The following is a 9,913-nucleotide window of genomic DNA, read 5'->3' on the forward strand; positions in this document are numbered from 1 at the left end:
GCTGCTCAGAGATATGTTTGAATCGCTCCCGTGTGCATGATTTGCAACTGTTTGACAGCTTTATTACATGTGAGGAATGTGTAAGAAATAGACATTCCTCACATGTAATAAAACTTAAAACAGTTGCAAATCATGCACACGGGAGCGATTCAACCATATCACCGAGCAGCTATAAATACTCGGAGCTCGGCCCGAGCGTACTCGGCGAAAGGGTTAATAGAACATACTCGCTCAACACTAGTTATTAATAAACCAGTTGCAGGGCTTGATACAGTATGTGGTTCTGTATCATCGGCGTCTCTGCCTCCTACCGGGCAGAGACGCCGTTCCCCTCACCACCGCGGTCCTGGTCCAGTGTCTTCCCGCTCCCCTGCTGCTTTGGTGCGCACCGCGCGCAGCTTCCCGGGCACTGTGCTTAGGGCGCACGCGCGCTCCCTCTTAAAGGGGCCGCGCACGCCGTCCTAAAGCGTCCCATTGGACTTCGCCTATATAAGGCACCTGCTCCAAAATAGAGGTGCCTGTGCAAGATTGTTGTTCCGTGTGCTAACACTTGCTTCAGCCCTCAGGTCCCACTGCCAGTCAGTTCTGCCCGCCAGTCTGCCAGTTACCTGCCGTACCCGCCAGCCTGCCTACCTGGAAGCACCTGCCATTTAACCTGCCGAGCCCGCCAGCCTGCCTACCAGAAGCACCTGCCAGTAACCTGCCGTGTCCGCCAGCCTGCCTACCTGGAGCATCTGTCTGGCTATCCGCCGTGCCCGCCTGCTTGCCTGCCCGGAGCACCTGTCTGGCTGTCCGCCGTGCCCGCCTGCTTGCCTACCCGGAGCACCTGTCTGACTATCTGCCGTACTTGCCTGCTGATCTACCCGGACCACCCGTGTGCCTTCCTGCCGTGCTCATCCGCTGTACCGGTCAGTTCCTGTCATCTGACCCGTGGGAGTCACCAGCTATCACACAAGGTTGGTCCCAGAGTGGCACCTGGTTCACCTGCCCGGTCCCTCCCTGGTTCACGGAGTCTACTAAACCGCCGTGTGACCTGGTTCAGGCCGAGTAGGCACTTAGTCACGCCCCTCTGGTCCCTCCTTGCACCAAAGCACAGAGGTTCCACCACCCGGACCCGTAACAGTTTGCACAGGCCATGGAACCCGGTGGCCCCCAGGCTCCTCCGCTCTCTGACCTGTACCAGGAGGTCTCACGTCAGAGATCCCAACAGGAAACTATCCTGTCCTGTCTGCGGACTGTCAACTCCCGCCTGGACACGCTGTCCACCCCGTCTGTGTCCGTCTCTAGCCGAGCGGCACCTGCTCCGGCGGCACCTCAACCCAGTGGCGCTGTGGCACCCGGCTTTGGACCTCGGCTCTCTGCGCCTCCACGTTTTGGTGGTGACCCCGTCTTATGTCGGGGCTTCATAAATCAGTGCACGCTGCACTTTGAACTCCTGGCACACCAGTTCATCTCTGACCGGGTCAAGGTGGTGTTCATCATGTCTCACCTCACCGGGGAGGTATTGGCATGGCTAAACCCTCTGTGGGAAAGAGGGGATCACCTGGTGTCCGATCTTCTGGCTTTCCTCGCTGCCTTCCGGAGGGTCTTCGATGAGCCCGGACGAAAATCTTCTACTGCCTCTTCACTTCTCCGTCTCCGCCAAGGGAGTCTCACTGTGGGCCAGTATGCCATACGTTTCCGAACCCTCGCATCTGAACTTGCCTGGAACAACGAGGCCCTGGTGTCCACCTTTTGGAAGGGTCTTTCCAGACGGATCAAGGATGAGCTAGCCGGTTGTGACATCTCTTCCACTCTGGACGACCTGGTGTCATTAGCTACCTGGACTGACATCCGTTTTCTGCAACGTGCTAAGGAGACTACCCGGGAGAGAAGATTTCCATGTCTTGCTCCAACATTCCAAAGGCCAGCCTCGCAACCAGCAATTCCCCGGGCATGTTTGCCTGAGCCTATGCAAATTGACCAAACCAAGATGGTCAAGTCTCGCCTGGAGACGAGCCGAGCTGAGGGGAGTTGCTTCTACTGTGGCAGTATAGAGCATCTGATCCGTACCTGCCCTGTGAGGCCGGGAAACTCCAGTGTCTAGGACCGCTCGGAGAGGTCGTCCTAGGCAAGAGTAAATCCTCTCCGTCCTTGACTCTGTCTGTTTCTATTTCCAGTGGTGAGACCCGCTTCTTCGAGACTGCCCATCGGGATTCCGTAGCCGCTGGTAATCTCATTCAATAGGCTGTTGTGGAGCGGTATCAGATTCCTACCGTACGTCTGGCTGAACTGTTGGCGGTTGCCTCCGTGGATGGGAGGTTTCTTCCAGAAACCATCGTGCTCGTCACAGAGCCTGTAACCCTTCAGGTGGAATACTGCACTCGGAGAAGATCTCCATTCATGTGCTGTCCGGTCTCTCTCACACCCTCTTGCTTGGTCTACCCTGGTTACAAAAACATGAGCCCATCCTGAACTGGAGATCTGGTGAAGTGCTCCGTTGGGGTCAGGAATGCCATGAGTCCTGCCTGGTTCCGGTTCGTCCTGCTCGACCCCCGTCTACTCCGGCTAATTTACCTGATCTACCGGCACCCTACTGGTCCTATGCGGACGTCTTTGACAAAAAGGAAGCGGAGACACTACCACCTCATAGGCCGTATGATTGCCCCATTGACCTGGTACTTGATACTTCTCCCTGCAGGCGAATCTACCCCTTGTCGCTGGCTGAGACCCGGGCCATGTCTGAGTACATAGAAGAGTATCTTGCTAGGGGATTTATCCAGAAATCCACCTCTCCGGCTGGAGCAGGATTCTTCTTCATCAAGAAGACGTCTCTCTACATCCCTATATCGATTACAGGGGCCTTAACCAGATTACCATCAAAATAAGTACCCCCTGCCTCTCATCTCGGAGCTGTTTGACTGCCTTAAAGGCGCGAAGATCTTCACCAAGCTCGATCTTCGTGGGGCGTACAATTTGGTCTGGATCCGCCAGGGAGACGAGTGGAAGACGGCATTCAACACCCAGGACGGTCACTACGAATACCGTGTCTCTGTAATGCTCCAGCCGTCTTCCAGGAGATGGTTAACGACATCTTCCGTGATCTCCTGTATTCTTGCGTGGTGGTGTACCTGGACGATATCTTGGTTTTCTCTCCGGATCTGCCCTCACACTGGAGGGATGTTTGTCAGGTTCTGCTAAGGCTTCGGAAGAATCGCCTATACGATAAATTCGAGAAATGCCTCTTTGAGCAGACCTCTATGCCGTGCCTGGGCTATATTATCTCCAAGACTGGTCTGCGGATGGATCCCGAGAAGGTGTCTGCCATCTTAAAGTGGCCCCAACCGGAGGGGTTGAAGGCGATTCAGCGATTCCTGGGCTTCGCAACCTTTACCGTCTCTTCATTCCTCATTTCTCCTCCCGGACTGCTCCCATCTCCGCGCTCACCCGTAAAGGAGCAAATCCCAGGGAATGGACTTCCGAAGCGGAGAAGGCCTTCGTCTCCCTTAAACAAGCCTTCTCCTCTTCTCCTGTGCTGCACCGTCCGGATTGCAACAAGCAGTTCTTCCTGGAGGCTGATGCATCCTCTTCCGGAGCCGGAGCGGTGCTCACCCAGAAATCCTCGTCCGGGAGAATGGTAACCTGCGGCTTCTTCTCCAAGCTCTTCTCCTCGTCCGAGCGCAACTACTCCATAGGAGATCGTGAGCTGCTGGCCATCAAATTAGCACTGGAGGAGTGACTCTACTTGCTGGAGGGGGGTCTGCACCTGGTGGTCATCTACACTGACCACAAAAACCTTGCTTATTTGCAGAATGCCCAAAGACTAAATCCGCGTCAGGCCAGGTGGTCTCTATTCTTTGCCCGATTCTGCTTCACTCTGCATTACCGCCCGGCGGACAAGAACATTAAAGCTGACTCTCTATCCCGCTCATTCCTGTCTTCCGACCAAGAGGAGGAGCCTCTACATATCATTTACCCCTCCAAAGTAATGACTGTTGCTCCGTTTGACCTGTCTCATCTTCCTCCAGGTAAGACCTATGTAGCGGTTCCGGATCGAAAGAAGGTTCTACTCTGGGGCCATTTATCCAAACTAGCCGGTCATGCTGGCCAGAGGAAGACCTTTCTTCTCGTCACCCGACATTACTGGTGGCCTTCCCTGCGCAAGGATGTTGCGGACTTTGTCGCGGCTTGTTCCTCAAGTGCCCGTAACAAGGTTCCCAGGCACCTTCCATCCGGCTGTCTCCTTCCTCTTCCCGTGCCTTCCGCTCCGTGGCAACACATTGCAATGGACTTCATCACGGATCTCCCTGTTTCTGCTGGTTGTACTGTCATTTGGGTGGTCGCTGACCGTTTTTCTAAAATGGCGCACTTCATCCCTCTGCCTGGTCTTCCGTCTGCATCTGTGCTGGCTAAGGACTTCATCCATCACATCTTCCGTCTTCACGGCCTACCCCTTCACATTGTGTCTGATCGCAGAGTTCAGTTCACTTCGCACTTCTGGAGAGCTACGTGCAAGCTGCTGGATGTTTCTTTGGATTTCTCTTCTGCTTATCATCCTCAGTCCAATGGTCAAGTGGAACGTATCAACCAGATCCTTACCAGATTTCTTCTGCACTTTGTCAACGCTCACCATAACGATTGGGTTGAGCTCCTGCCCTGGGCCGGGTTCTCCTATAACAACCATGAGAGTGAGTCTTCTACTAAATCCCCATTTTTTGTGGTCTATGGTCGACACCCCCAGATTCCGTTTCCAGTCTCCTCTTCAGAGGACAATCCTGCCGCTGAGTCTCTTGTCAGCGAATTTTCGGCTATTTGGGAAGACATAAGATCTGCACTTCTTCTGTCCTCTGAGCGGATGAAGAAACATGCTGATAAGAGACGTCTGGATCCACCTCAATTCCGTCCGGGAGACAAGGTCTGGCTTTTCTCCAAATATGTCCGTCTCAAAATACCTTCTTATAAGTTGGGTCCGTGGTTCATCGGTCCGTTCGAAGTTCTGAATCAAATCAATCCCGTGGCTTACAAGCTGAAACTCCTGGTCACCTTACAGATTCCCAACTCTTTTCATGTATCCCTCCTCAAACCAGTTGTCCTTAATTCCTTCTCTGACGATCCAGGTACCATTCCAGCTCCAGTCTCCACTGAGGACGTCTTTGAGGTAGAAAACATTTTGGCCACCAAGAGGGTAAGAGGAAAGACTTTCTTTCTTGTGGATTGGAAGGGGTTTGGCCCGGAGGAGAGGTCTTGGGAACCCAGGGAGAACATTCATGTCCTTCATCTTCTTAAAAAATTTCTTGCAGGCCTAAAGAAGAGGGGGCGTAAAGGGGGGGGGTACTGTAGCATCGGCGTCTCTGCCTCCTGCCGGGCAGAGACGCCGTTCCCCTCACCACGGCGGTCCTGGTCCAGCGTCTTCCTGCTCCTCTTCTGCTTTGGTGCGCACCGCTCGCAGCTTCCCGGGCACTGTGCTCCTCTTAAAGGGGCAACGCGCGGCGTCCTAAAGAGTCCCCGGCCAATGGCCGGAGGACTTCTCCTATATAAGGCACCTCCTCCAAAGTGGAGGTGCCTGTGCAAGGCTGTTGTTCCGTGTGCTAACACTTGCTTCAGCCCTCAGGTCCCGCTGCCAGTCAGTTCTGCCCGCCAGTCTGCCAATTACCTGCCGTGCCCGCCAGCCTGCCTACCGGGAAGCACCTGCCAGTAACCTGCCTTGTCCGCCAGCCTGCCTACCTGGAGCACCTGAAAGTTACCTGCCGTACCTGCCAGCCTGCCTACCTAGAGCACCTGCCAGTTACCTGCCGTGCCCGACAGCCTGCCTGCCTGGAGCACCGACCAGTAACCTGCCGTACCCGCCAGCCTGCCTACCCGGAGCACCTGTCTGGCTATCCGCCGTGCCCGCCTGCTTGCCTACCCGGAGCACCTGTCTGGCTGTCCGCCGTGCCCACCTGCTTGCCTACCCGAAGAAGCTGTCTGACTATCTGCCGTACCTGCCTGCTGATCTACCCGGACAACCCGTCTGCCTTCCTGCCGTGCTCATCCGCTGTACCGGTCAGTTTCAGTCATCTGACCCATGGGAGTCACCAGCACACACACAAGGTCGGTCCCAGAGTGGCACCTGGTTCACCTGCCCGGTCCCTCCCTGGTTCAAGGAGTCGAATAAGCCACCGTGTGACCTGGGTCAGGCCGAGTAGGCACTTAGTCACACCCCTCTGGTCCCTCCTTGCACCGAAGCACAGAGGTTCCACCACCCGGACCTGTAACAGGTTCTACTGCAATGGCAAATTATCTGGACAGCAATCTCTGTAAACATGAGTTTTGGCTAGGAGAAGTCATCATGGATGCCTGGACCAGGTGGAGAAGAAAATATAAAGAATGATTTAAATCAGTGTAGACTTCACATATAATGTAATTGGTATTAAATAGTGCTACTGACTGTATGTAATATGCACTCTAGCAACTTTATAATCTACAGAGTGATGATGGGGGGGCTAATATTCTTGTCTGTGAAACAAGGAGTTATAGTTTTACACACGACCAACTTATATGACAGGTATATATATACTGGCTTGCTCAAAACTTGGGTTGAAGTTGCATTCTGATGTATTCAACACCTGGGTATGGCTTTTCATACAGTTCTCCCTTATTGTTTGTACAGTGTAATCCCTTATTATATACGAAGTCCTCCTTTTATATGCAGTGTCCTCCCTTATTATAGTTTTCCCTCTACAAAGTTGTGAAGTAAAGTTAAATGCCAAACCCCTGCAAGAGCAAGGCCTTAGGTAAGAGGGTTAAAAACCACAGATTACCTAAAGGCCATATTTCTGCCACACGGAAACATCCACTAGCAGCAGGATGGAGCTCCGCTCCTGTACAAGACTGCAACGTTGTAGGTGAGGGACGGAAGCATCAGCCAATATGGTGTGCCACTTGGGCGACGACACAGGGGTGAGGTTGTCTCTATGGCTGTTCCAGATGTATGAACTCATAGGTAGCTCATAAGGAGAAGAGGAGAAGCAACTCTGTGTAGAGAGCCACCCCCCTCAGCAAGATAAAAGCTGCAGAAAGTATATTGGCTCAAGTAGGAGAAGGAGACGAAACCATTACGGAGGGTTGCAGAGAGCCCATGGAGACAGTGAGGTGACACTGATCTTGTCACTTTTACACCCCAAACCAGCCTTATACATTACACGGCATGCATGGCATGTTACCATCTCCAAATCCCACCCAATCTATGTAATTTTATGGGTGCGCTCTTGGGCACAATCGACCATAGCATCTACCACTGTGCCCCATTAAGTGATTCACAGAGTCCCCACCCCAACATCATCAGCTTACCTGCTCGGGGCCCCCAATGTTCCAGCCCCCATGTAACCACAGAGGAAATGTAGTATGTGGAGTTTCCCCTTGTGGCAAATATTACACCCACAGCGATTGATTGAGTCAACATTCAGTATAACCATCATCGTCCGCCATCACTGCCTTGAGTTCACTCTCCATTGTATTAAAATCAGATTATAAAACATGTAGAGAAGCGGAGGGTGTGAATACTTTCACAGGTTCCATATATTTATTCAGAGACCAAGTTTTGATTGTGTACATATATCACGTTATTGAAACGTGAATGAATAAAGAACGAAAGTAATTGTTTTCTCCGTGACCTCGACCCCGGCGAGTCGCGAAACGTCTGCACATTTCTCCAGTAAATCTTCAGCCACTCTTTTTCTGAAGGATTTTTCAGATAATTAAGGTCGTTTTCAGTGAAGTAATTCTGCATCTGACACTTCATTTTCTTCCCTTCTTCTACAATGAAATCCCCTTTTACTATTTAAATCCCTCATGAATGTGAGCACAGCCGATGGACGATTCATAAAGACGAGATCCCCGGAAAATGTAAATATGAGTCCCTGCGGTGATGCGTTCAGAGCTGGCGAATCCGCCATAGACAGGTCAATAATCGCGGATCTGATGCTTTATTACAATTGTTTCTGCTCTTTAATTTACTTTCAGGATGTGAATTATTTACTTCCAAGGTTGAGGAAGGAGAGAAGACATTGGTACAATAAGACAAAGACGGCTGAAGCCGGAATGAAAATAGGTCCCATGTGCCGATTCATTCCACAATGTATCTTTATGGGTGCATTCTACTGATACAGAGCTCCAAATCTTCTGCAGAATATAGAATTACATAACCTTTAGCCACCACTAGGGAAATCTTAGGAGACAGATTTATAATTGAGTAATGAGATAATTATGCCCCCAAAGACCTTGCACCATGTTAAAGGGGTAATCGCGAATTATCTGACGCCACTTAGTGATGGTGCCAATGGCGTTACAACCCCACACACATGCACATGTCCTGTTCATTAGAAAAGGACACATGGGCGATACCTGCCGATTACGCATGTCATATGGGGTCATTGTAACGTCATCGGCACTGCTCATTTCCAGTACAGAAGTGAACGACATCTTACAGCTTCAGATATTCCCATTAATGGGAACAGTCAGGCAGCTGAGGCTTGTATCAGTCACTGGCACTGAGCTGCTGCAGAGGAGGTATAAGGGAACATGTGGAACGGACATAGGGGGTAACTCGACCACCTGCTTTAAAAGACTTGTCCAAGATTAGAAAAACATGGCTGCTTATGTCCAGCCACAGCACAACAGCTCTCCATGGATTGTGTCAGCTCTCTGAATGAAGCTGCGCTGCAATACCACACTCAACCTGTGGACAAGTGTGGCGCTGTTTTTGCAAAAATCAGTCATGTTTTCTAATCCTAAACAATAAGGCAGCATCACACACAATAAGTTACTTGAGTCTAGAGTTTTCTTTTTACTTTTAACCTTGCCGTTGTCCTTTTATTTGTCTGGAGGTGGGCTGATACTAAAGGAAAAAGAAAGTTATGAACTCTGGACCTAAGAACTTACAGTAAGGCAGTTGCTAACTACCCACTTGTTCTACATGGCACCGGCACAGAGAGGTCAATGACTGCTCTTGCCGGTGATTCAACTGCTCCATGTCACCAGAGCATCTCTTCTGCTTCCGGTCTGCACTGTGGATGGAGCATGACTGCCGACAGATGATTGACAGCCAGCTCCCCGCAGCTAGGCAATGGGAAGCCGGGTGTCAATCAGCACTATGTCGGCTGTCACAGCACGTCCGCAGAGCGGAAGAGAAGCCATTGCTCAGTTGACATGATGCCAGCGGAAGCAGCTCAATAGCCGGTATATTGGTGCCAGGCACAACAAAGCAGGTGGGTAGCAACTATTTGCCTTTTAGTGCCCTTGGTAAAATTAAAAATAAAAGTCCCAGTTAATCCCAGTAATTTGTGTCTGTGGCACTAGCCCACATTGGTTGGTGCCTAATCCAGTGAGCCTTAACTTGCTCTGTTTTGCTGGCACTGTCAGACTGAAAGTAGTTTGTTACTAAGACTGCAATGGGTCCCAGTAGCCCTGGTGGTTAGTGGTTTTGTGGCCTAACCCCTGTCAATTATTGTAGTAATTTAGAGTACCAGTACTCTACATGGGATAGCTGTAGGCTGATCGTTCGGCAGACACTGTACGAGCGTTTGGCTAAGCCAAGCATTCATGTGCGAAGGAGACAGCTCTGGCAGTGGCTCATCTCCCTGGAGTAAAAAGGATTAGGCAACAGGATCCTCCACATCAGAGTCGGGAGGATCCTTTATGCATGAGGTTCATGGTCGATTCCACCGAAGGTTGGACAACTTGTATGGGGGCTTTATGTCCAGTGGTTTACTGCCCCATTCCTTGTAGTCCGCAGTCTTAGTGTCTTAGTCCTGGTGTCTAGAGGTTTAGATCCTGACTGGTATGGCGGCATTAAGGTCTATTCTCAGACCAATAAAACTGAATGTCTAGGATGATGATTATAATATCAACGTCTTTTCTTCTTTCTTGTGATTGTTCCTCCGACTTCTGAATACAT

Source organism: Phyllobates terribilis, unplaced genomic scaffold, assembly GCF_046119375.1.
Source record: "Phyllobates terribilis strain yellow unplaced genomic scaffold, ASM4611937v1 Scaffold_8__6_contigs__length_399053987, whole genome shotgun sequence".
Taxonomy (NCBI): Eukaryota; Metazoa; Chordata; class Amphibia; order Anura; family Dendrobatidae; genus Phyllobates; species Phyllobates terribilis.